This window comes from Anomaloglossus baeobatrachus, chromosome 2, assembly GCF_048569485.1.
Source record: "Anomaloglossus baeobatrachus isolate aAnoBae1 chromosome 2, aAnoBae1.hap1, whole genome shotgun sequence".
NCBI lineage: Eukaryota > Metazoa > Chordata > Amphibia > Anura > Aromobatidae > Anomaloglossus > Anomaloglossus baeobatrachus.
Window position 1 is genome coordinate 356,749,304 of NC_134354.1, and position 24,749 is coordinate 356,774,052.

The following is a 24,749-nucleotide window of genomic DNA, read 5'->3' on the forward strand; positions in this document are numbered from 1 at the left end:
CACTTCCTTACAATGGGCACTTCAGGTTTACAGGCCCTCATGCACGTCTCTATCTAGGGACAATGTGGCGCCTCCCAATTTTTGGCTGCCCTGCCAAAGGGCTATACTACAATAGACCCACTTCCTTACAATGGGCACTTCAGGTTTACAGGCCCTCATGCACGTCTGTATGCAGGGGCATTGATGAACCTCCCAATTTTTGGCTGCCCTGCCAAAGGAAAATACTACAAAGACTCACTTCCTCAAAATGGGCACATTAGACTCAAGAGGCCTTCATGTACGTCTCTTCTCAGGGACATCGGAGTGCCACACAATGTTTTACGTAAAATCTTTCATGTATTAATCTCAAAAAGTAACATACACCAGCTCTATCTCACTATTGGGTATGTGCCCTTAACATTTCTGCCATGAAAAATCATTTTGGGGTCATTTTGGAAGGTTTTCTGGTGAGTCCGTAAAAATGGCGTAAAACGCGGACAAAATTGTTCACAGCTGTGACTTTTGAGTGATAAATGCTTCAAGGGGTCTTCCCCATGCTGTTGCCATGTCATTTGAGCACTCTTCTGAGACTTTTGTGACATTTTTAGGGTTTCTCCATGCTGCCGGGGGTCATTTCACAAAAATACTCGGGTCTCCCATAGGATAACATTGGGCTCGTTGCTCGGGCCGAGTACACGAGTATCTTGGGATGCTCGGCCCGAGCCTCGAGCACCCGAGCTTTTTAGTACTCGCTCATCAGTAGTCATCACGTCTACTTCACATGCAGAAGGTTCTGGGTTCAATCCCCAGGAAAAACAAGCCGTTTTCGCTGTTGAAGTAATTTGCTATCAACCTGTAATATATGAAATTCTTGGTTTTGTTTGACTGATAATATATTTTGTCTTCCCTCACCAAGAGAACTACGATTTTAGGTTTCTTTTTTATTGACCATTTTAGCAGAAAACATAATCCCATATTATAAAAATCCTGTTTGTTTCAAAATATATAGTTCCTTTAAATACAAAAGCAAACAACTAAACTATGTGGAAAAAAGTAACACATTCAATGTAAGCTTCCTTTTAAGCAAAATCCCTTTGTAGGAATAAAACTGTTTAAATATGTAATAAAAATTGTAAATGTTTCATTAACCAAAAATACTTTCCTTCAGCAATAAAAAGGCCCCGTCAGTCACAATTCTGCTCTGCTAGCCAATACACAATAACTTTCCATCGGGTTTCATAAGGTAGTGGTCATCACGTCTGCTTAACACGCAGAAGGTCCTGCGTTCAATCCCTAGTAAAACCAATCTGTTCTTGGTGTTGAAATAATACTCAATTAAACTACAATATATGAAGTTCTTGGCTTTGTTGCCGAATGATGGGATGTTTTGGCTTCCATCCCCAACAGAGCTACGAATTTGTTTTTTTTTTTCCCTGGCGGTCAAAACTCGTCTGTAATTGCCATTACTTTGCAGACTTTCAAAGGTTTCATAGTGTAGTGGAAATCACGTCTGCTTTACACGCAGACGGTCCTGGGTTCAATCCCCAGTGAAACCCATGTGTTTTTGGTGTTGAAATAATCCCCTATCAACCTGCAGTATATAAAGTTCTTGGCTTTGTTGCCGAATAACGGGATGTTTTAGCTTCCATCACCAACAGAGCTACGAATTTGTTTTTTTTCCCCTGGCGGTTAAAACTCGTCTCTAATTGCCAATACTTTGCAGAATTTCAAAGGTTTCATAGTGTAGTGGTCATCACGTCTGCTTCACACGCAGAAGGTCCTGGGTTCAATACCCAGTGAAACCAATCTGTTTTTGGTGTTGAAGTAATTTCCTATCGACTTGTAATATGTGAAATTCTTGGTTTCGTGTCCAAATGACAATACATTTTGGCTTCCATCACAAGGAGAACTACGATTTTGGGTTTCTTTTTTATTGAACATTTTAGCAGAAAACATAATCCCATATTATAAAAATCCTATTTGTTTCAAAATATATAGTTCCCATAAATACAAAAGCAAAAGACCAAACTATGGAGAAAAAAGTAACACATTCAATATAAACTTCAATTTAAGCAAAATCCCTTTGTAGGAATAAAACTGGTAAAATATGTAATAATAATTGTAAATGTTTCATTAACCAAAAATACTTTCCTTCAGCAATAAAAAGGCCCCGTAAGTCACAATTCTGCTCTGCTAGCCAATACACAGTAACTTATTGTCAGGTTTCATAGTGTAGTGGTCATCACGTCTGCTTAACACGCAGAAGGTCCTGGGTTCAATCCCCAGTGAAACCAATCTGTTCTTAATGTTGAAATAATACGCTATCCAACTACAATATATGAAGTTCTCGGCTTTGTTGCCGTATGATGGGATGTTTTGGCTTCCATCACAAACAGAACTACAAATTATTATTTTTTTTCCCCTGGCGGTCAAAACTCGTCTCTAAATGCCATTACTTTGCAGGATTTCACAGGTTTCATAGTGGAGTCGTCATCACGTCTACTACACACGCAGAAGGTCCTGGGTTAAATCCCCAGTAAAAACAAGCCGTTTTCGCTGTTGAAGTAATTTGCTATCAACCTGTAACATATGAAATTCTTTGTTTTGTTGCCAACTGATAATATATTTTGGCTGTTATCACCAAGAGAACTACGATTTTGGGGGGGTTTTTTATTGACCATTTTAGCAGAAAACATAATCCCATATTATAAAAATCCTGTTTGTTTCAAAATATATAGTTCCTTTAAATACAAAAGCAAACAACTAAACTATGTGGAAAAAAGTAACACATTCAATGTAAACTTCCTTTTAAGCAAAATCCCTTTGTAGGAATAAAACTGGTAAAATATGTAATAAAATTTGTAAATGTTTCATTAACAAAAAATACTTTCCTTCAGCAATAAAAAGGCCCCGTCAGTGACAATTCTGCTATGCTAGCCAATACACAGTAACTTTCCATCAGTTTTCATAGAGTAGTGGTCATCACGTCTGCTTAACACGCAGAAGGTCCTGCGTTCAATCCACAGTAAAACAAATCTGTTCTTGGTGTTAAAATAATACTCAATTAAACTACAATATATGAAGTGCTTGGCTTTGTTGCCAAATAACGGGATGTTTTAGCTTCCATCACCAACAGAGCTACGAATTTGTTTTTTTTCCCCTGGCGGTCAAAACTCGTCTCTAATTGCCATTACTTTGCAGGATTTCAAAGGTTTCATAGTGTAGTGGTCATCACGTCTGCTTCACACGCTGAAGGTCCTGGGTTCAATCCCGAGTGAAACCAATCTGTTTTTGGTGTTGAAGTAATTTCCTATCGACTTGTAATATGTGAAATTCTTGGTTTCGTTGCCAAATGACAATACATTTTGGCTTCCATCACAAAGAGAACTACGATTTTGGGTTTCTTTTTTATTGACCATTTTAGCAGAAAACATAATCCCATATTATAAAAATCCTATTTGTTTCAAAATATATAGTTCCCATAAATACAAAAGCAAAAGACCAAACTATGGAGAAAAAAGTAAAACATTCAATATAAACTTCAATTTAAGCAAAATCCCTTTCTAGGAATAAAACTGGTAAAATATGTAATAATAATTGTAAATGTTTCATTAACCAAAAATACTTTCCTTCAGCAATAAAAAGGCCCCGTCAGTCACAATTCTGCTCTGCTAGCCAATACACAGTAACTTTTCGTCAGGTTTCATAGTGTAGTGGTCATCACTAGAGTTGAGCGCGGTTTGCGGTTCGAGGTTCTCCAGTTCTAGGCTCGAGTGATTTTGGGGCCTGTTCTAGATCGAACTAGAACTCGAGCTTTTTTGCAAAAGCTCGGTAGTTCTAGAAACGTTCGAGAACGGTTCTAGCAGCAAAAAACCAGCTAATTCCTAGCTGGCTTTCCGCTGTAATAGTGTAAGTCACTCTGTGACTCACACTATTATGACATTTCAGTGTATAGTGTGCGTGAACAGCGCCTTCAGATCACTACTGTTTGTATAATGGCGATCGCCATTTTTTTTTTTTTTTTTATCCTTGTCTTCCTTCCCTAAGCGCGCTCGTCTTGTGGGGCGGGCCAGCATGTCAGCCAATCCCAGACACACACACAGCTAAGTGGACTTTTAGCCAGAGAAGCAACGGCATGTGTGATAGGATGTCCATGTCACATGTCCCTGCATTATAAAACCGGACATTTTCCTCCAGGACGCCATTATCTCTTCTGCGTTCTTGGTGTCAGTCATCACTTGCGAAGCTCCGTCCTGAGTCCTATCGCTGATACAGCTGTATGCGCTCCATACACAGCGCTGGACAGCATAGGGATAGCACTTTCCATCAGTCCTTTTAAGGGCTCGCACCGGCAGGGTCAGAGCCATAGGTGACAGGTCCTGAAAACAGGGACAGCGTCTGTGTAGCCAAGGTCAGGGATTTCGTCGCTCCATTTCCCCATTAGAAGGGAATAGAAAGGCAGGCTTCCATTCCTCTACCCAGAACCCCACAATCCTGGCACTGTACCCTCCTGTCCTCTGCACACTCCAACTCATTATAACTAAGCCATTATACTAGCAAACACTCAGTGTACCTAGTGGCATCCTAAACGTGGCTATTGGACATTTGTCTAGTCACACTAGTGCAAAGACATTTGCAGCACCTCTACCTGCATTGCACACTCCAACTCATTATAACTAAGCCATTATACTAGCAAACACTCAGTGTACCTAGTGGCATCCTAAACGTGGCTATTGGACAATTGTCTAGTCATGCTAGTGCAAAGACATTTGCAGCACCTCTACCTGCATTGCACACTCCAACTCATTATAACTAAGCCATTATACTAGCAAACACTCAGTGTACCTAGTGGCATCCTAAACGTGGCTATTGGACATTTGTCTAGTCACACTAGTGCAAAGACATTTGCAGCACCTCTACCTGCATTGCACACTCCAACTCATTATAACTAAGCCATTATACTAGCAAACACTCAATGTACCTAGTGGCATCCTAAACGTGGCTATTGGACATTTGTCTAGTCACACTAGTGCAAAGACATTTGCAGCACCTCTACCTGCATTGCACACTCCAACTCATTATAACTAAGCCATTATACTAGCAAACACTCAGTGTACCTAGTGGCATCCTAAACGTGGCTATTGGACATTTGTCTAGTCACACTAGTGCAAAGACATTTGCAGCACCTCTACCTGCATTGCACACTCCAACTCATTATAACTAAGCCATTATACTAGCAAACACTCAGTGTACCTAGTGGCATCCTAAACGTGGCTATTGGACATTTGTCTAGTCACACTAGTGCAAAGACATTTGCAGCACCTCTACCTGCATTGCACACTCCAACTCATTATAACTAAACCATTATACTAGCAAACACTCAGTGTACCTAGTGGCATCCTAAACGTGGCTATTGGACTTTGCTATAGTCCCACTAGTGCAAAGACATTTGCAGCACCTCTACCTGCATTGCACACTCCAACTCATTATAACTAAGCCATTATACTAGCAATTTTTGCTGCCAGTTTAAGGGCCGTAGTTGCATTGTCAGGGATATTTATTCTTTATTATTCTGCTGTTAATAAAGCTAGACCACCACTGCAATCTACACCACCTCTCAATTTTTACTACCACATTTTCAGTGCACAATCTTGTCGCAATCAACATGATTGGCAAAATGACAGATGCTGGTGGAAAGGGGAAGAGGCGTGGTGGAAAAGGCAAAAAAGGTTTTGTACGTGGGGAAGGTGGCAAAGCTCCATTATCATCTGCTGAAGATAGACCATCTACCAGCAAAAGTAAGATGTCTACTACTTACCGTGGACAATCCGATGTGCTCCCTTTTTTACGGACACGAACAACAGGAACAAAGGTAGATGATAGCCAAAAAAGGAAAATGCTTGAATAGATCTCAAGTGGTCCAACAAGTGCCCTCTCAGCCACTTCAAGTACCGCATCCAAAAACACCAGTCCTTTGAGTTGTCATCCCAATCAAACTTGATTTCTCCCAGCTCTGAAGTCTCCATCAGCCCTGCACAGTATGGTGGAACTGAGATGGCTGAGTCTGCAGAGCTGTTCAGTCACACTATAGCCTGGGAATCAGAGGTCTGCTCCCAAGCTACAGTGAGTACAGAACAGGAAATGGTCTGCAGTGATGCCCAGAACCTTTGTGACTCTGATTCAGGCCGTGAGGACAAAGTTTCTGAGCATAATGTTGACCCTTTGTCACAAACTGTAACACCTGTGGTTATAGACAATGAGGAACATACTGATGAAGATGAGACGCAGATACCCGATTGGGATGACAACTTAAATATTCGGTCAGGGCAAGAAGAGGTTCGGTCTGAGTGGGAGGGGAGTGCAAACACAACAATTGATGATGAAGTTCTAGATCCCACCTACTGTCAACCCACAGTCAGGCCCTTGAGGAGGTCAACAGAGGTGGTGGAGGAGGATGCAACTGATGACGAAGTTACCTTGCGCCTTCCTGGACAGAGTCGGAGTACTGGTAGCACGTCTACAACTGCATCCTCAGCCACCACTCTGCCTCTGAGCATTATTCGGGGTGGATCAACAGGTCGCATGGCCTCTAAGCCTTGCCTAGCCTGGTCCTTTTTTGACAAAGAAAAAGATCGCCCAAATCATGTGATCTGTAAAATTTGTCATGGTTCTCTTAGTAGAGGTCAAAACCTCAGCTGTTTGACAACTTCTTGCATGAATCGTCACATGAATAAACATCATATGGCCCGGTGGGAAGCTCACCGTGCTGCAATGCGGCGTAGTGGAGTGAACCATCCACCGCCTGCCCCTTCCATGGCATCCGCGCGCTCGTCATCTTCTAGGACTGTGGGGACAGCTGTCACACCTGTTTTTCCACCCACAACTTCCACCACTGTAACCGCAACAGGCAGTTTGCTTGGTAGGTCGTCAGTTGGTTTGGAAGGGGAAACAAGTGAGTGTGTACAGCAATCTCAGACATCGATAGCACCAACGTTGGATGAAGGCAACATCATGTCTCCGCCTGCACTTTCCTCACAAACCTGCATTTTTCCAGGGACACCCTACTCAACACCGTCTACACACAGCAGCCAGATCTCTGTCCCTCAGATGTGGTCAAATAAAAGGCCACTTCCTGCGACCCATGACAAAGCTAAGAGGTTGACTCTATCCCTCTGTAAGCTGTTGGCTACCGAAATGCTGCCTTTCCGCCTAGTGGACACACAGGATTTTAGAGACCTTATGTCTGTCGCTGTGCCCCAGTACCAGATGCCTAGTTGCCACTACTTCTCTAAGAAAGGTGTGCCCGCGCTACACCAGCATGTCGAACACAACATCACCGCTTCCTTGAGAAACTCTGTGTGTGAACGGGTGCATTTCACCACCGACACTTGGACCAGTAAGCATGGACAGGGACGTTACATGTCGCTGACTGGGCACTGGGTAACTATGGTGATAGATGGTGAAGGGTCTGCTGCACAAGTCTTGCCGTCCCCACGACTTGTGTGTCAATCCTCTGTCTGTCCAAGTTCCGCCACTGCTTCTGCATCCTTCACCTCATCTGGGTCCTCCACCTCCGCCCCAAGCCTGCCTGGTCAGGCCACCAGCGTTCTCACTGCGCAGAAGGAATCACGCACCCATCATTACTATACTGGCAGCAGAGCGCAACGGCATCAGGCGGTCTTTAGCTTGACATGTCTTGGTAATAAGAGTCACACAGCTGAGGAGTTGTGGTCAGCTCTGCGGTCCGAGTTTAATAAATGGTTGTCTCCACTCAACCTGCAACCTGGTAAGGCCGTGTGCGACAATGCTGCAAACCTGGGTGCGGCCCTTCGCCTGGGCAAGGTGACACACGTACCTTGTATGGCTCACGTGTTGAACCTTGTCGTGCAGCAATTTTTAACACACTATCCCGGCCTAGATGGCCTTCTGAACAGGGCCCGAAAACTGTCTGCTCACTTCCGCCGTTCAAGCGCCGCAGCAGAGCGACTTGCATCGCTCCAGAAGTCTTTCGGCCTGCCGGTTCATCGCCTGAAATGCGATGTGGCGACACGCTGGAATTCAACTCTCCACATGTTACAGCGACTGTGGCAGCACCGCCGAGCCCTGGTGCAATACGTCATGACGTATAGCCTGGGCCAACGAGATGCAGAGGTGGGTCAGATCACCCTGATGGAGTGGTCTCAGATCAAGGACCTATGCACCCTTCTGCACAGTTTCGACATGGCGACGAATATGTTTAGCGCTGACAATGCCATTATCAGCATGACGATTCCAGTCATTTACATGCTGGAGCAGACGCTAAACACTATTCGGAGTCAGGGGGTGGGACAACAGGAAGAGGATGAACTACAGGAGGATTCATATGCGCAAGACACAACAACATCACCAAGGTCCAGACGTTCATCATCACCAAGGCGCCAGGCATGGGACCATGGGGGACAGGGATCAACAAGGGCGCATGTTAGCAGGCGAGATGTTGAGGAAGGTGCAGGAGAACATGAAGAAATGGAGGACGAACTGTCCATGGACATAGAAGACTCAGCAGATGAGGGAGACCTTGGTCAAATTTCAGTTGAAAGAGGTTGGGGGGAGATGTCAGAGGAAGAAAGAACGGTTAGCACCTCTATGCCACAAACACAGCGTGGACTTGGTCCGCATGGCTGCGCCAGACACATGAGCGCCTTCTTGTTGCACTACCTCCAACATGACCCTCGTATTGTCAAAATTAGAAGTGATGATGACTACTGGCTTGCCACACTATTAGATCCCCGGTACAAGTCCAAATTTTGTGACATAATTCCAGCCATAGAAAGGGACGCACGTATGCAGGAGTATCAGCAGAAGCTGTTACTCGATCTTAGATCGGCTTTTCCGCCAAACAACCATGCAGGTGCTGGGAGTGAATCTCCCAGTTGTAACTTGACAAACATGGGACGGTCTCGTCATCTTCAACAGTCTACCCGTACCAGTAGGACCGTATCTGGTGCTGGTAACAGCAATTTTATGGAATCTTTTCATAATTTTTTTAAACCCTCTTTTGTAAGGCCACCAGAGACAAGAAGTCTGACACATAGTCAACGGCTGGAGAGGATGATACAGGAGTATCTCCAAATGAACATCGATGCCATGACTTTGCAAATGGAGCCTTGCTCCTTTTGGGCTTCAAATCTAGAAAAATGGCCAGAGCTCTCCAGTTACGCCTTGGAGATTTTGTCGTGTCCAGCTGCCAGCGTTGTCTCTGAACGTGTCTTCAGTGCTGCTGGGTGTGTGCTGACAGATAAGCGCACGCGTCTGTCCAGTGACAATGTGGACAGACTGACGTTCATCAAAATGAACAAGTCATGGATCCAGAAGGAATTTACTACCCCTGTGTCATCCTGGGGAGAGTAAATGCTTGTGGATTTGGAATGTGCTTGATGCAAATCAAAACATCCTGTTTGCAACTAGGGCACAACTGCTGCCACTGATGGGGTGTGTGTGTGTGTGTGTGGCCCAATTTTTTTAAAAAAGGGAGGCTCCGCTTGGAGTAACCCTTGCTTACATTGTTTTTAAAAGAAGCCAAGATGAACAAGTCATGGTTCAGCAAAGACTTTGCTACCTACCCTGGTGTCATCCTGGGGACGGATAACAATGGCGTATTTTTGAATGTGCTTGATGCAAATCTAGCTGTGAAGTGTACAACTAGGGCACAAGTGCTGCCACTGAATGGGTGGGTGTGTGTGGGGCACAATTTTTGGAAAAAAGGGAGGCTCTGCTTGGAGTAACCCTTGCTTGATGTGTTTTTAAAAGAAGCCAAGATGAACAAGTCATGGTTCAGCAAAGACTTGGCTACCTACCCTGGTGTTATCCTGGGGATGGATAACAATGGCGTATTTTTGAATGTGCTTGATGCAAATCTAGCTGTGAAGTGTACAACTAGGGCACAAGTGCTGCCACTGAATGGGTGGGTGTGTGTGGGGCACAATTTTTTGAAAAAAAGGGAGGCTCCGCTTGGAGTAACCCTTGCTTGATGTGTTTTTAAAAGAAGCCAAGATGAACAAGTCATGGTTCAGCAAAGACTTTGCTACCTACCCTGGTGTCATCCTGGGGACGGATAACAATGGCGTATTTTTGAATGTGCTTGATGCAAATCTAGCTGTGAAGTGTACAACTAGGGCACAAGTGCTGCCACTGAATGGGTGGGTGTGTGTGGGGCACAATTTTTGGAAAAAAGGGAGGCTCCGCTTGGAGTAACCCTTGCTTGATGTGTTTTTAAAAGAAGCCAAGATGAACAAGTCATGGTTCATCAAAGACTTTGCTACCTACCCTGGTGTCATCCTAGGGACGGATAACAATGGCGTATTTTTGAATGTGCTTGATGCAAATCTAGCTGTGAAGTGTACAACTAGGGCACAAGTGCTGCCACTGAATGGGTGGGTGTGTGTGGGGCACAATTTTTGGAAAAAAGGGAGGCTCCGCTTGGAGTAACCCTTGCTTGATGTGTTTTTAAAAGAAGCCAAGATGAACAGAGCTGGGATCAGGAAACACTTTGCTACCTACCCCGGTGTCATCCTGGGGACGGATAACAATGGCGTATTTTTGAATGTGCTTGATGCAAATCTAGCTGTGAAGTGTACAACTAGGGCACAAGTGCTGCCACTGAGTGGGTGTGTGTGGGGCACAATTTTTTGAAAAAAAGGGAGGCTCCGCTTGGAGTAACCCTTGCTTGATGTGTTTTTAAAAGAAGCCAAGATGAACAAGTCATGGTTCAGCAAAGACTTTGCTACCTACCCTGGTGTCATCCTGGGGACGGATAACAATGGCGTATTTTTGAATGTGCTTGATGCAAATCTAGCTGTGAAGTGTACAACTAGGGCACAAGTGCTGCCACTGAATGGGTGGGTGTGTGTGGGGCACAATTTTTGGAAAAAAAAAGAGGCTCCGCTTGGAGTAACCCTTGCTTGATGTGTTTTTAAAAGAAGCCAAGATGAACAGAGCTGGGATCAGGAAACACTTTGCTACCTACCCCGGTGTCATCCTGGGGACGGATAACAATGGCGTATGTTTGAATGTGCTTGATGCAAATCTAGCTGTGAAGTGTACAACTAGGGCACAAGTGCTGCCACTGAGTGGGTGTGTGTGGGGCACAATTTTTTGAAAAAAGGGAGGCTCCGCTTGGAGTAACCTTGCGGTGTTTTACATGATTTCAGAAGGGCGTGCCATGCCTATATCTGTGTGTCCTCCTCTTTTTCCTTGTCCAGCTGTTTTGTTTTCGCATGAGTATATGTCCTTGTCACTTTCCCATGTGTTTGTGTTGTGTTGTGAGTTGTTTGTCACCTTTTGAACACCTTTGAGGGTGTTTTCTAGGTGTTTTTATGTGTTTATGAATGCCTGTCATTGTTTCCTATGCAGTTCGAGTTCGGTTCGTTGAACGTTCGACGAACCGAACTCAAACGGGACCCCCGTTCGGCGAACCGACCTCGAGCCGAACCGGGACTGGTTCGCTCATCTCTAGTCATCACGTCTGCTTAACACGCAGAAGGTCCTGGGTTCAATCCCAGTGAAACCAATCTGTTCTTAGTTTTGAAATCATACACTATCCAACTACAATATATGAAGTTCTCGGCATTGTTGCCGAATGACGGTATGTTTTGGCTTCCATCAAAAACAGAACTACAAATTATTTTTTTTTTTTCCCCTGGCTGTCAAAACTCGTCTCTAAATGCCATTACTTTTCAGGATTTCACAGGTTTCATAGTGGAGTGGTCATCACGTCTACTTCACATGCAGAAGGTTCTGGGTTCAATCCCCAGTAAAAACAAGCCGTTTTCGCTGTTGAAGTAATTTGCTATCAACCTGTAATATATGAAATTCTTGGTTTTGTTGCCAACTGATAATATATTTTGGCTTCCCTCACCAAGAGAACTACGATTTTGGGTTTCTTTTTTATTGACCATTTTAGCAGAAAACATAATCCCATATTATAAAAATCCTGTTTGTTTCAAAATATATAGTTCCTTTAAATACAAAAGCAAACAACTAAACTATGTGGAAAAAAGTAACACATTCAATGTAAACTTCCTTTTAAGCAAAATCCCTTTGTAGGAATAAAACTGGTAAAATATGTAATAAAAATTGTAAATGTTTCATTAACCAAAAATACTTTCCTTCAGCAATAAAAAGGCCCCGTCAGTCACAATTCTGCTCTGCTAGCCAATACACAGTAACTTTCCATCAGGTTTCACAGAGTAGTGGTCATCACGTCTGTTTAACACGCAGAAGGTACTGCGTTCAATCCCCAGTAAAACCAATCTGTTCTTGGTGTTGAAATAATACTCAATTAAACTACAATATATGAAGTTCTTGGCTTTGTTGCCAAATGATGGGATGTTTTGGCTTCCATCCCCAAGAGAGCTACGAATTTGTTTTTTTTTTTCCCTGGCGGTCAAAACTCGTCTCTAATTGCCATTACTTTGCAGGCTTTCAAAGGTTTCATAGTGTAGTGGAAATCACGTCTGCTTTACACGCAGACGGTCCTGGGTTCAATCCCCAGTGAAACCCATGTGTTCTTGGTGTTGAAATAATCCCCTATCAACCTGCAGTATATTAAGTTCTTGGCTTTGTTGCCGAATAACGGGATGTTTTAGCTTCCATCACCAACAGAGCTACGAATTTGTTTTTTTCCCCTGGCGGTCAAAACTCGTCTCTAATTGCCATTACTTTGCAGGATTTCAAAGGTTTCATAGTGTAGTGGTCATCACGTCTGCTTCACACGCAGAAGTTCCTGGGTTCAATCCCCAGTAAAACCAATCTGTTTTTGGTGTTGAAGTAATTTCCTTTCGACTTGTAATATGTGAAATTCTTGGTTTCGTTGCCAAATGACAATACATTTTGGCTTCCATCACAAAGAGAACTACGATTTTGGGTTTCTTTTTTATTGACCATTTTAGCAGAAAACATAATCCCATATTATAAAAATCCTATTTGTTTCAAAATATATAGTTCCCATAAATACAAAAGCAAAAGACCAAACTATAGAGAAAAAAGTAGCACATTCAATATAAACTTCAATTTAAGCAAAATCCCTTTGTAGGAATAAAACTGGTAAAATATGTAATAATAATTGTAAATGTTTCATTAACCAAAAATACTTTCCTTCAGCAATAAAATGGCCCCGTCAGTCACAATTCTGCTCTGCTAGCCAATACACAGCTACTTTTCGTCAGGTTTCATAGTGTAGTGGTCATCACGTCTGCTTAACACGCAGAAGGTCCTGGGTTCATTCCCCAGTGAAACCAATATGTTCTTAGTGTTGAAATAATACGCTATCCAACTACAATAAATGAAGTTCTCGGCTTTGTTGCCGAATGACGGGATGTTTTGGCTTCCATCACAAACAGAACTACAAATTATTTTTTTTTTTCCCCTGGCGGTCGAAACTCGTCTCTAAATGCCATTACTTTGCAGGATTTCACAGGTTTCATAGTGGAGTCGTCATCACGTCTACTTCACACGCAGAAGGTCCAGGGTTCAATCCCCAGTAAAATCAAGCCGTTTTCACTGTTGAAGTAATTTGCTATCAACCTGTAACATATGAAATTCTTTGTTCTGTTGCCAACTGATAATATATTTCGGCTTCCATCACCAAGAGAACTACGATTTTGGGTTTCTTTTTTATTGACCATTTTAGCAGAAAACATAATCCCATATTATAAAAATCCTGTTTGTTTCAAAATATATAGTTCCTTTAAATACAAAAGCAAACAACTAAACTATGTGGAAAAAAGTAACACATTCAATGTAAACTTCCTTTTAAGCAAAATCCCTTTGTAGGAATAAAACTGGTAAAATATGTAATAAAAATTGTAAATGTTTCATTAACCAAAAATACTTTCCTTCAGCAATAAAAAGGCCCCGTCAGTCACAATTCTGCTCTGATAGCCAATACACAGTAACTTTCCATCAGGTTTCATAGAGTAGTGGTCATCACATCTGCTTAACACGCAGAAGGTCCTGCGTTCAATCCCCAGTAAAACCAATCTGTTCTTGGTGTTGAAATAATACTCAATTAAACTACAATATATGAAGTTCTTGGCTTTGTTGCCGAATGATGGGATGTTTTGGCTTCCATCCCCTACAGAGCTACGAATTTGTTTTTTTTTTTTCCCTGGCGGTCAAAACTCATCTCTAATTGCCATTACTTTGCAGAATTACAAAAGTTTCGTAGTGTAGTGGTCATCACGTCTGCTTCACACGCAGAAGGTCCTGGGTTCAATCCCCAGTGAAACCCATGTGTTCTTGGTGTTGAGATAATCCCCTATCAACCTGCAGTATATAAAGTTCTTGGCTTTGTTGCCGAATAACGGTTTGTTTTAGCTTCCATCACCAACAGAGCTACGAATTTTTTTTTTTCCCCTGGCGGTCAAAACTCGTCTCTAATTGCCATTACTTTGCAGGATTTCAAAGGTTTCATATTGTAGTGGTCATCACGTCTGCTTCACACGCAGAAGGTCCTGGGTTCAATCCCCAGTGAAACCAATCTGTTTTTGGTGTTGAAGTAATTTCCTATCGACTTGTAATATGTGAAATTCTTGGTTTCGTTGCCAAATGACAATACATTTTGGCTACCATCACAAAGAGAACTACGATTTTGGGTTTCTTTTTTATTGACCATTTTAGCAGAAAACATAATCCCATATTATATAAATCCTATTTGTTTCAAAATATATAGTTCCCATAAATACAAAAACAAAAGACCAAACTAGGGAGAAAAAAGTAACACATTCAATATAAACTTCAATTTAAGCAAAATCCCTTTGTAGGAAGAAAACTGGTAAAATATGTAATAATAATTGTAAATGTTTCATTAACCAAAAATACTTTCCTTCAGCAATAAAAAGGCCCCGTCTGTCACAATTCTGCTCTGCTAGCCAATACACAGTAACTTTTCGTCAGGTTTCATAGTGTAGTGGTCATCATTTCTGCTTAACACGCAGAAGGTCCTGGGTTCAATCCCCAGTGAAACCAATCTGTTCTTAGTGTTGAAATAATACGCTATCCAACTCCAATATATGAAGTTCTCGGCTTTGTTGCCGAATGACGGGATGTTTTGGCTTCCATCACAAACAGAACTACAAATTTTTTTTTTTTTCCCCTGGCGGTCAAAACTCGTCTCTAAATGCCATTACTTTGCAGGATTTCACAGGTTTCATAGTGAAGTCGTCATCACGTCTACTTCACATGCAGAAGGTCCTGGGTTCAATCCCCAGTAAAAACAAGCCGTTTTCGCTGTTGAAGTTATTTGCTATCAACCTGTAACATATGAAATTCTTTGTTTTGTTGCCAACTGATAATATATTTTAAATTCCATCACCAAGAGAACTACGAATTTGGGTTTCTTTTTTATTGACCATTTTAGCAGAAAACATAATCCCATATTATAAAAATCCTGTTTGTTTCAAAATATATAGTTCCTTTAAATACAAAAGCAAACAACTAAACTATGTGGAAAAAAGTAACACATTCAATGTAAACTTCCTTTTAAGCAAAATCCCTTTGTAGGAATAAAACTGGTAAAATATGTAATAAAAATTGAAAATGTTTCATTAACCAAAAATACTTTCCTTCAGCAATAAAAAGGCCCCGTCAGTCACAATTCTGCTCTGCTAGCCAATACACAGTAACTTTCCATCAGGTTTCATAGAGTAGTGGTCATCACGTCTGCTTAAAACGCAGAAGGTCCTGCGTTCATTCCCCAGTAAAACCAATCTGTTCTTGGTGTTGAAATAATACTCAAATAAACTACAATATATAAAGTGCTTGGCTTTGTTGCCGAATGATGGAATGTTTTGGCTTCCATCCCCAACAGAGCTACGAATTTGTTTTTTTTTTTTTCCCTGGCGGTCAAAACTCGTCTCTAATTGCCATTACTTTGTAGGCTTTCAAAGGTTTCATAGTGTAGTGGAAATCACGTCTGCTTTACACGCAGAAGGTCCTGGATTCAATCCCCAGTGAAACCCATGTGTTCTTGGTGTTGAAATAATCCCCTATCAACCTGCAGTATATAAAGTTCTTGGCTTTGTTGCCGATTAACGGGATGTTTTAGCTTCCATCACCAACAGAGCTACGAATTTGTTTTTTTTCCCCTGGCGGTCAAAACTCGTCTCTAATTGCCATTACTTTGCAGGATTTCGAAGGTTTCATGTTGTAGTGGTCATCACGTCTGCTTCACACGCAGAAGGTCCTGGGTTCAATCCCCAGTGAAACCAATCTGTTTTTGGTGTTGAAGTAATTTCCTATCGACTTGTAATATGTGAAATTCTTGGTTTCGTTGCCAAATGACAATACATTTTGGCTTCCATCACAAAGAGAACTACGATTTTGGGTTTCTTTTTTATTGACCATTTTCGCAGAAAACATAATCCCATATTATAAAAATCCTATTTGTTTCAAAATATATAGTTCCCATAAATACAAAAGCAAAAGACCAAACTATGGAGAAAAAAGTAACACATTCAATATAAACTTCAATTTAAGCAAAATCCCTTTGTAGGAATAAAACTGGTAAAATATGTAATAATAATTGTAAATGTTTCATTAACCAAAAATACCTTCCTTCAGCAATAAAAAGGCCCCGTCAGTCACAATTCTGCTCTGCTAGCCAATACACAGTAACATTTTGTCAGGTTTCATAGTGTAGTGGTCATCACGTCTGCTTTACACGCAGAAGGTCCTGGGTTCAATCCCCAGTGAAACCAATCTGTTTTTGGTGATGAAGTAATTTCCTATCGACTTGTAATATGTGAAATTCTTGGTTTCGTTGCCAAATGACAATACATTTTGGCTTACATCACAAAGAGAACTACGATTTTGGGTTTCTTTTTTATTGACCATTTTAGCAGAAAACATAATCCCATATTATAAAAATCCTATTTGTTTCAAAATATATAGTTCCCAAAAATACAAAAGAAAAAAAAAACTATGGAGAAAAAAGTAACACATTCAATATAAACTTCAATTTAAGCAAAATCCCTTTGTAGGAAGAAAACTGGTAAAATATGTAATAATAATTGTAATTGTTTCATTAACCAAAAATACTTTCCTTCAGCAATAAAAAGGCCCCGTCTGTCACAATTCTGCTCTGCTAGCCAATACACAGTAACTTTTCGTCAGGGTTCATAGTGTAGTGGTCATCATTTCTGCTTAACACGCAGAAGGTCCTGGGTTCAATCCCCAGTGAAACCAATCTGTTCTTAGTGTTGAAATAGTACGCTATCCAACTCCAATATATGAAGTTCTCGGCTTTGTTGACGAATGACGGGATGTTTTGGCTTCCATCACAAACAGAACTACAAATTTTTTTTTTTTTTCCCCTGGCGGTCAAAACTCGTCTCTAAATGCCATTACTTTGCAGGATTTCACAGGTTTCATAGTGAAGTCGTCATCACGTCTACTTCACATGCAGAAGGTCCTGGGTTCAATCCCCAGTAAAAACAAGCCATTTTCGCTGTTGAAGTAATTTGCTATCAACCTGTAACATATGAAATTCTTTGTTTTGTTGCCAACTGATAATATATTTTGGCTTCCATCACCAAGAGAACTACGAATTTGGGTTTCTTTTTTATTGACCATTTTAGCAGAAAACATAATCCCATATTATAAAAATCCTGTTTGTTTCAAAATATATAGTTCCTTTAAATACAAAAGCAAACAACTAAACTATGTGGAAAAAAGTAACACATTCAATGTAATTTTCCTTTTAAGCAAAATCCCTTTGTAGGAATAAAACTGGTAAAATATGTAAAAAAATTGTAAATGTTACATTAACCAAAAATACTTTCCTTCAGCAATAAAAAGTCCCCGTCAGTCACAATTCTGCTCTGCTAGCCAATACACAGTAACATTCCATCAGGTTTCATAGAGTAGTGGTCATCATGTCTGCTTAACACGCAGAAGGTCCTACGTTCAATCCCCAGTAAAACCGATCTGTTCTTGGTGTTGAAATAATACTCAATTAAACTACAATATATGAAGTTCTTGGCTTTGTTGACGAATGATGGGATGTTTTGGCTTCCATCCCCAACAGAGCTACGAATTTGTTTTTTTTTTCCCTGGCGGTCAAAACTCGTCTCTAATTGCCATTACTTTGCAGCCTTTCAAAGGTTTCATAGTGTAGTGGAAATCACGTCTGCTTTACACGCAGAAGGTCCTGGGTTCAATCCCCAGTGAAACCCATGTGTTCTTGATGTTGAAATAATCCCCTATCAACCTGCAGTATTTAAAGTTCTTGGCTTTGTTGCTGAATAACTGGATGTTTTAGCTTCCATCACCAACAGAGCTACGATTTTGTTTTTTTTTCCCCTGGCGGTCAAAACTCGTCTCTAATTGCCATTACTTTGCTGGATTTCAAAGGTTTCATAGTGTAGTGGTCATCATGTCTGCTTCACACGCAGAAGGTCCTGGGTTCAATCCCCAGTGAAACCAAACTGTTTGTGGTGTTGAAGTAATTTCCTATCGACTTGTAATATGTGAAATTCTTGGTTTCGTTGCCAAATGACAATACATTTTGGCTTCCATCACAAAGAGAACTACGATTTTGGGTTTCTTTTTTAATGACCATTTTAGCAGAAAACATAATCCCATATTATAAAAATCCTATTTGTTTCAAAATATATAGTTCCCATAAATACAAAAGCAAAAGACCAAACTATGGAGAAAAAAGTAACACATTCAATATAAACTTCAATTTAAGCAAAATCCCTTTGTAGGAATAAAACTGGTAAAACATGTAATAATAATTGTAAATGTTTCATTAACCAAAAATACTTTCCTTCAGCAATAAAAAGGCCCCGTCAGTCACAATTCTGCTCTGCTAGCCAATACACAGTAACTTTTCGTCAGGTTTCATAGTGTAGTGGTTATCACGTCTGCTTAACACGCAGAAGGTCCTGGGTTCCATCCCCAGTAAAACCAATCTGTTCTTGGTGTTGAAATAATACTCAATTAAACTACAATATATGAAGTTCTAGGCTTCGTTGCCAAATGATGGGATGTTTTGGCTTCCATCCCCAACAAAGCTACGAATTTGTTTTTTTTTTTTTCCCTGGCGGTCAAAACTCGTCTCTAATTGCCATTACTTTGCAGACTTTCAAAGGTTTCATAGTGTAGTGGAAATCACGTCTGCTTTACACCCAGAAGGTCCTGGATTCAATCCACAGTGAAACCAATGTGTTCTTGGTGTTGAAATAATCCCCTATCAACCTGCAGTATATAAAGTTCTTGGCTTTGTTGCCGAATAACGGGATGTTTTAGCTTCCATCACCAACAGAGCTACGAATTTGTTTTTTTTCCAATGGCGGTCAAAACTCGTCTCTAATTGCCATTACTTTGCAGGATTTTAAAGGTTTCATAGTGTAGAGGTCATCACGTCTGCTTCACACGCAGAAGGTCCTGGGTTCAATCCCCAGTGAAACCAATCTGTTTTTGGTGTTGAAGTAATTTCCTATCGACTTGTAATATGTGAAATTCTTGGTTTCGTTGCCAAATGACAATACATTTTGGCTTCCATCACAAAGAGAACTACGATTTTGGGTTTCTTTTTTATTGACCATTTTAGCAGAAAACATAATCCCATATTATAAAAATCCTATTTGTTTCAAAATATATAGTTCCCATAAATACAAAAGCAAAAGACCAAACTATGGAGAAAAAAGTAACACATTCAATATAAACTTCAATTTAAGCAAAATCCCTTTCTAGGAATAAAACTGGTAAAATATGTAATAATTGTAAATGTTTCATTAACCAAAAATACTTTCCTTCAGCAATAAAAAGGCCCCGTCAGTCACAATTCTGCTCTGCTAGCCAATACACAGTAACTTTTTGTCAGGTTTCATAATGTAGTGGTCATCACGTCTGCTTAACACGCAGAAGGTCCTGGGTTCAATCCCCAGTGAAACCAATCTGTTCTTAGTGTTGAAATAATACGCTATCCAACTACAATATATGAAGTTTTCGGCATTGTTGCCGAATGATGGTATGTTTTGGCTTCCATCACAAACAGAACTACAAATTATTTTTTTTTTTTCCCCTGGCTGTCAAAACTCGTCTCTAAATGCCATTACTTTGAAGGATTTCACAGGTTTCATAGTGGAGTGGTCGTCACGTCTACTTCACCTGCAGAAGGTTCTGGGTTCAATCCCCAGTAAAAACAAGTCGTTTTCGCTGTTGAAGTAATTTGCTATCAACCTGTTATATATGAACTTCTTGGTTTTGTTGCCAACTGATAATATATTTTGGCTTCCCTCACCAAGAGAGCTACGATTTTGGGTTTCTTTTTTATTGACCATTTTAGCAGAAAACATAATCCCATATTATAAAAATCCTGTTTGTTTCAAAATATATAGTTCCTTTAAATACAAAAGCAAACAACTAAACTATGTGGAAAAAAGTAACACATTCAATGTAAACTTCCTTTTAAGCAAAATCCCTTTGTAGGAATAAAACTGGTAAAATATGTAATAAAAATTGTAAATGTTTCATTAACCAAAAATACTTTCCTTCAGCAATAAAAAGGCCCCGTCAGTCACAATTCTGCTCTGCTAGCCAATACACAGTAACTTTCCATCAGGTTTCATAGAGTAGTGGTCATCGCGTCTGCTTAACGCGCAGACGGTCCTGCGTTCAATCCCCAGTAAAACCAATCTGTTCTTGGTGTTGAAATAATACTCAATTAAACTACAATATATGAAGTTCTTGGCTTTGTTGCCGAATGATGGGAAGTAATTTGCTATCAACCTGTAACATATGAAATTCTTACTTTTGTTGCCAACTGATAATAATATATTTTGACTTCCATCACCAAGAGAACTACGATTTTGGGTTTCTTTTTTGTTGACCATTTTAGCAGAAAACATAATCCCATATTATAAAAATTCTGTTTGTTTCAAATATATAGTTCCTTTAAATACAAAAGCAAACAACTAAACTATGTGGAAAAAAGTAACCCATTCAATGTAAACTTCCTTTTAAGCAAAATCCCTTTGTAGGAATAAAACTGGTAAAATATGTAATAAAAATTGTAAATGTTTCATTAACCAAAAATACTTTCCTTCAGCAATAAAAAGGCCCCGTCAGTCACAATTCTGCTCTGCTAGCCAATACACAGTAACTTTCCATCAGGTTTCATAGAGTAGTGGTCATCACGTCTGCTTAACACGCAGAAGGGCCTTCGTTCAATCCCCAGTAAAACCAATCTGTTCTTGGTGTAGAAATAATACTCAATTAAACTACAATATATGAAGTTCTTGGCTTTGTTGCCGAAGGATGGAATGTTTTGGCTTCCATCCCCAACAGAGCAACGAATTAGTTTTTTTTTTCCCTGGCGGTCATCACAAAGAGAACTACGATTTTGGGTTTCTTTTTTATTGACCATTTTAGCAGAAAACATAATCCCATATTATAAAAATCCTACTTGTTTCAAAATATGTAGTTCCCATAAATACAAAAGCAAAAGACCAAACTATGGAGAAAAAAGTAACACATTCAATATAAACTTCAATTTAAGCAAAATCCCTCTGTAGGAATAAAACTGGTAAAATATGTAATAATAATTGTAAATGTTTCATTAACCAAAAATACTTTCCTTCAGCAATAAAAAGGCCCCGTCAGTCACAATTCTGCTCTGCTAGCTAATACACAGTAACTTTTCGCCAGGTTTCATAGTGTAGTGGTCATCATTTCTGCTTAACACGCAGAAGGTCCTGGGTTCAATCCCCAGTGAAACCAATCTGTTCTTAGTGTTGAAATAATGCGCTATCCAACTCCAATATATGAAGTTCTCGGCTTTGTTGCCGAATGACGGTATGTTTTGGCTTCCATCACAAACAGAACTACAAGTTATTATTTTTTTTCCCCTGGCGGTCAAAACTCGTCTCTAAATTCCATTACTTTGCAGGATTTCACAGGTTTCATAGTGTAGTCGTCATCACATCTACTTCACACGCAGAAGGTCCTGGGTTCAATCCCCAGTAAAAACAGGCCATTTTTTCTGTTGAAGTAATTTGCTATCAACCTGTAACATATGAAATTCTTTGTTTTGTTGCCAACTGATAATATATTTTGGCTTCCATCACCAAGAGAACTACGATTTTGGGTTTCTTTTTTATTGACCATTTTAGCATAAAACATAATCCCATATTATAAAAATCCTGTTTGTTTCAAAATATATAGTTCCTTTAAATACAAAAGCAAACAACTAAACTATGTGGAAAAAGTAACATATTCAATGTAAACTTCCTTTTAAGCAAAATCCCTTTGTAGGAATAAAACTGGTAAAATATGTAATAAAAATTGTAAATGTTTCATTAACAAAAAATACTTTCCTTCAGCAATAAAAAGGCCCCGTCAGTGACAATTCTGCTCTGCTAGTCAATACACAGTAACTTTCCATCAGGTTTCATAGAGTAGTGGTCATCACGTCTGCTTAACACGCAGAAGGTCCTGCGTTCAATCCCTAGTAAAACCAATCTGTTCTTGGTGTTGAAATAATACTCAATTAAACTACAATATATGAAGTTCTTGGCTTTGTTGCCGAATAACGGGATGTTTTAGCTTCCATCACCAACAGAGCTACGAATTTGTTTTTTTTCCCCTGGCGGTCAAAACTTGTCTCTAATTGCCATTACTTTGCAGGCTTTCAAAGGTTTCATAGTGTAGTGGTCATCACGTCTGCTTCACACGCAGAAGGTCCTGGGTTCAATCGCCAGTGAAACCAATCTGTTTTTGGTGTTAAAGTAATTTCCTATCGACTTGTAATATGTAAAATTCTTGGTTTCGTTGCCAAATGACAATACATTTTGGCTTCCATCACAAAGAGAACTACGATTTTGGGTTTCTTTTTTATTGACCATTTTAGCAGAAAACATAATCCCATATTATAAAAATCCTGTTTGTTTCAAAATATATAGTTCCTTTAAATACAAAAGCAAACAACTAAACTATGTGGAAAAAACTAACACATTCAATGTAAACTTCCTTTTAAGCAAAATCCCTTTGTAGGAATAAAACTGGTAAAATATGTAAAAAAATTGTAAATGTTTCATTAACCAAAAATACTTTCCTTCAGCAATAAAAAGTCCCCGTCAGTCACAATTCTGCTCTGCTAGCCAATACACAGTAACTTTCCATCAGGTTTCATAGAGTAGTGGTCATCATGTCTGCTTAACACGCAGAAGGTCCTACGTTCAATCCCCAGTAAAACCGATCTGTTCTTGGTGTTGAAATAATACTCAATTAAACTACAATATATGAAGTTCTTGGCTTTGTTGACGAATGATGGGATGTTTTGGCTTCCATCCCCAACAGAGCTACGAATTTGTTTTTTTTTTCCCTGGCGGTCAAAACTCGTCTCTAATTGCCATTACTTTGCAGCCTTTCAAAGGTTTCATAGTGTAGTGGAAATCACGTCTGCTTTACACGCAGAAGGTCCTGGGTTCAATCCCCAGTGAAACCCATGTGTTCATGATGTTGAAATAATCCCCTATCAACCTGCAGTATTTAAAGTTCTTGGCTTTGTTGCTGAATAACTGGATGTTTTAGCTTCCATCACCAACAGAGCTACGATTTTGTTTTTTTTTCCCCTGGCGGTCAAAACTCGTCTCTAATTGCCATTACTTTGCTAGATTTCAAAGGTTTCATAGTGTAGTGGTCATCATGTCTGCTTCACACGCAGAAGGTCCTGGGTTCAATCCCCAGTGAAACCAAACTGTTTGTGGTGTTGAAGTAATTTCCTATCGACTTGTAATATGTGAAATTCTTGGTTTCGTTGCCAAATGACAATACATTTTGGCTTCCATCACAAAGAGAACTACGATTTTGGGTTTCTTTTTTAATGACCATTTTAGCAGAAAACATAATCCCATATTATAAAAATCCTATTTGTTTCAAAATATATAGTTCCCATAAATACAAAAGCAAAAGACCAAACTATGGAGAAAAAAGTAACACATTCAATATAAACTTCAATTTAAGCAAAATCCCTTTGTAGGAATAAAACTGGTAAAACATGTAATAATAATTGTAAATGTTTCATTAACCAAAAATACTTTCCTTCAGCAATAAAAAGGCCCCGTCAGTCACAATTCTGCTCTGCTAGCCAATACACAGTAACTTTTCGTCAGGTTTCATAGTGTAGTGGTTATCACGTCTGCTTAACACGCAGAAGGTCCTGGGTTCCATCCCCAGTAAAACCAATCTGTTCTTGGTGTTAAAATAATACTCAATTAAACTACAATATATGAAGTTCTAGGCTTCATTGCCAAATGATGGGATGTTTTGGCTTCCATCCCCAAAAAGCTACGAATTTGTTTTTTTTTTTTTCCCTGGCGGTCAAAACTCGTCTCTAATTGCCATTACTTTGCAGGCTTTCAAAGGTTTCATAGTGTAGTGGAAATCACGTCTGCTTTACACGCAGAAGGTCCTGGATTCAATCCACAGTGAAACCAATGTGTTCTTGGTGTTGAAATAATCCCCTATCAACCTGCAGTATATAAAGTTCTTGGCTTTGTTGCCGAATAACGGGATGTTTTAGCTTCCATCACCAACAGAGCTACGAATTTGTTTTTTTTCCCCTGGCGGTCAAAACTCGTCTCTAATTGCCATTACTTTGCAGGATTTTAAAGGTTTCATAGTGTAGAGGTCATCACGTCTGCTTCACACGCAGAAGGTCCTGGGTTCAATCCCCAGTGAAACCAATCTGTTTTTGGTGTTGAAGTAATTTCCTATCGACTTGT

General features: G+C 40.0%; 8 non-coding genes across 8 annotated transcripts; all 8 read left to right on the forward strand.

Annotated features, from left to right (window-relative positions):
* The first annotated feature begins 1,462 nt into the window (after positions 1-1,462).
* Positions 1,463-1,535, forward strand: TRNAV-UAC (transfer RNA valine (anticodon UAC)). Its single transcript has one exon. It is a non-coding gene; the product is annotated as a tRNA-Val (tRNA).
* Positions 1,536-2,200: 665 nt separating this feature from the next.
* TRNAV-AAC (transfer RNA valine (anticodon AAC)) lies at positions 2,201-2,273 on the forward strand. The gene has a single exon. It is a non-coding gene; the product is annotated as a tRNA-Val (tRNA).
* A 10,173-nt stretch (positions 2,274-12,446) lies between these two features.
* Positions 12,447-12,519, forward strand: TRNAV-UAC (transfer RNA valine (anticodon UAC)). Its single transcript has one exon. It is a non-coding gene; the product is annotated as a tRNA-Val (tRNA).
* A 2,393-nt stretch (positions 12,520-14,912) lies between these two features.
* Positions 14,913-14,985, forward strand: TRNAV-AAC (transfer RNA valine (anticodon AAC)). The gene has a single exon. It is a non-coding gene; the product is annotated as a tRNA-Val (tRNA).
* A 1,657-nt stretch (positions 14,986-16,642) lies between these two features.
* Positions 16,643-16,715, forward strand: TRNAV-UAC (transfer RNA valine (anticodon UAC)). The gene has a single exon. It is a non-coding gene; the product is annotated as a tRNA-Val (tRNA).
* Positions 16,716-18,118: 1,403 nt separating this feature from the next.
* TRNAV-UAC (transfer RNA valine (anticodon UAC)) lies at positions 18,119-18,191 on the forward strand. The gene has a single exon. It is a non-coding gene; the product is annotated as a tRNA-Val (tRNA).
* A 3,480-nt stretch (positions 18,192-21,671) lies between these two features.
* TRNAV-AAC (transfer RNA valine (anticodon AAC)) lies at positions 21,672-21,744 on the forward strand. The gene has a single exon. It is a non-coding gene; the product is annotated as a tRNA-Val (tRNA).
* Positions 21,745-23,397: 1,653 nt separating this feature from the next.
* On the forward strand, positions 23,398-23,470 carry TRNAV-UAC (transfer RNA valine (anticodon UAC)). The gene has a single exon. It is a non-coding gene; the product is annotated as a tRNA-Val (tRNA).
* Positions 23,471-24,749: the final 1,279 nt, after the last annotated feature.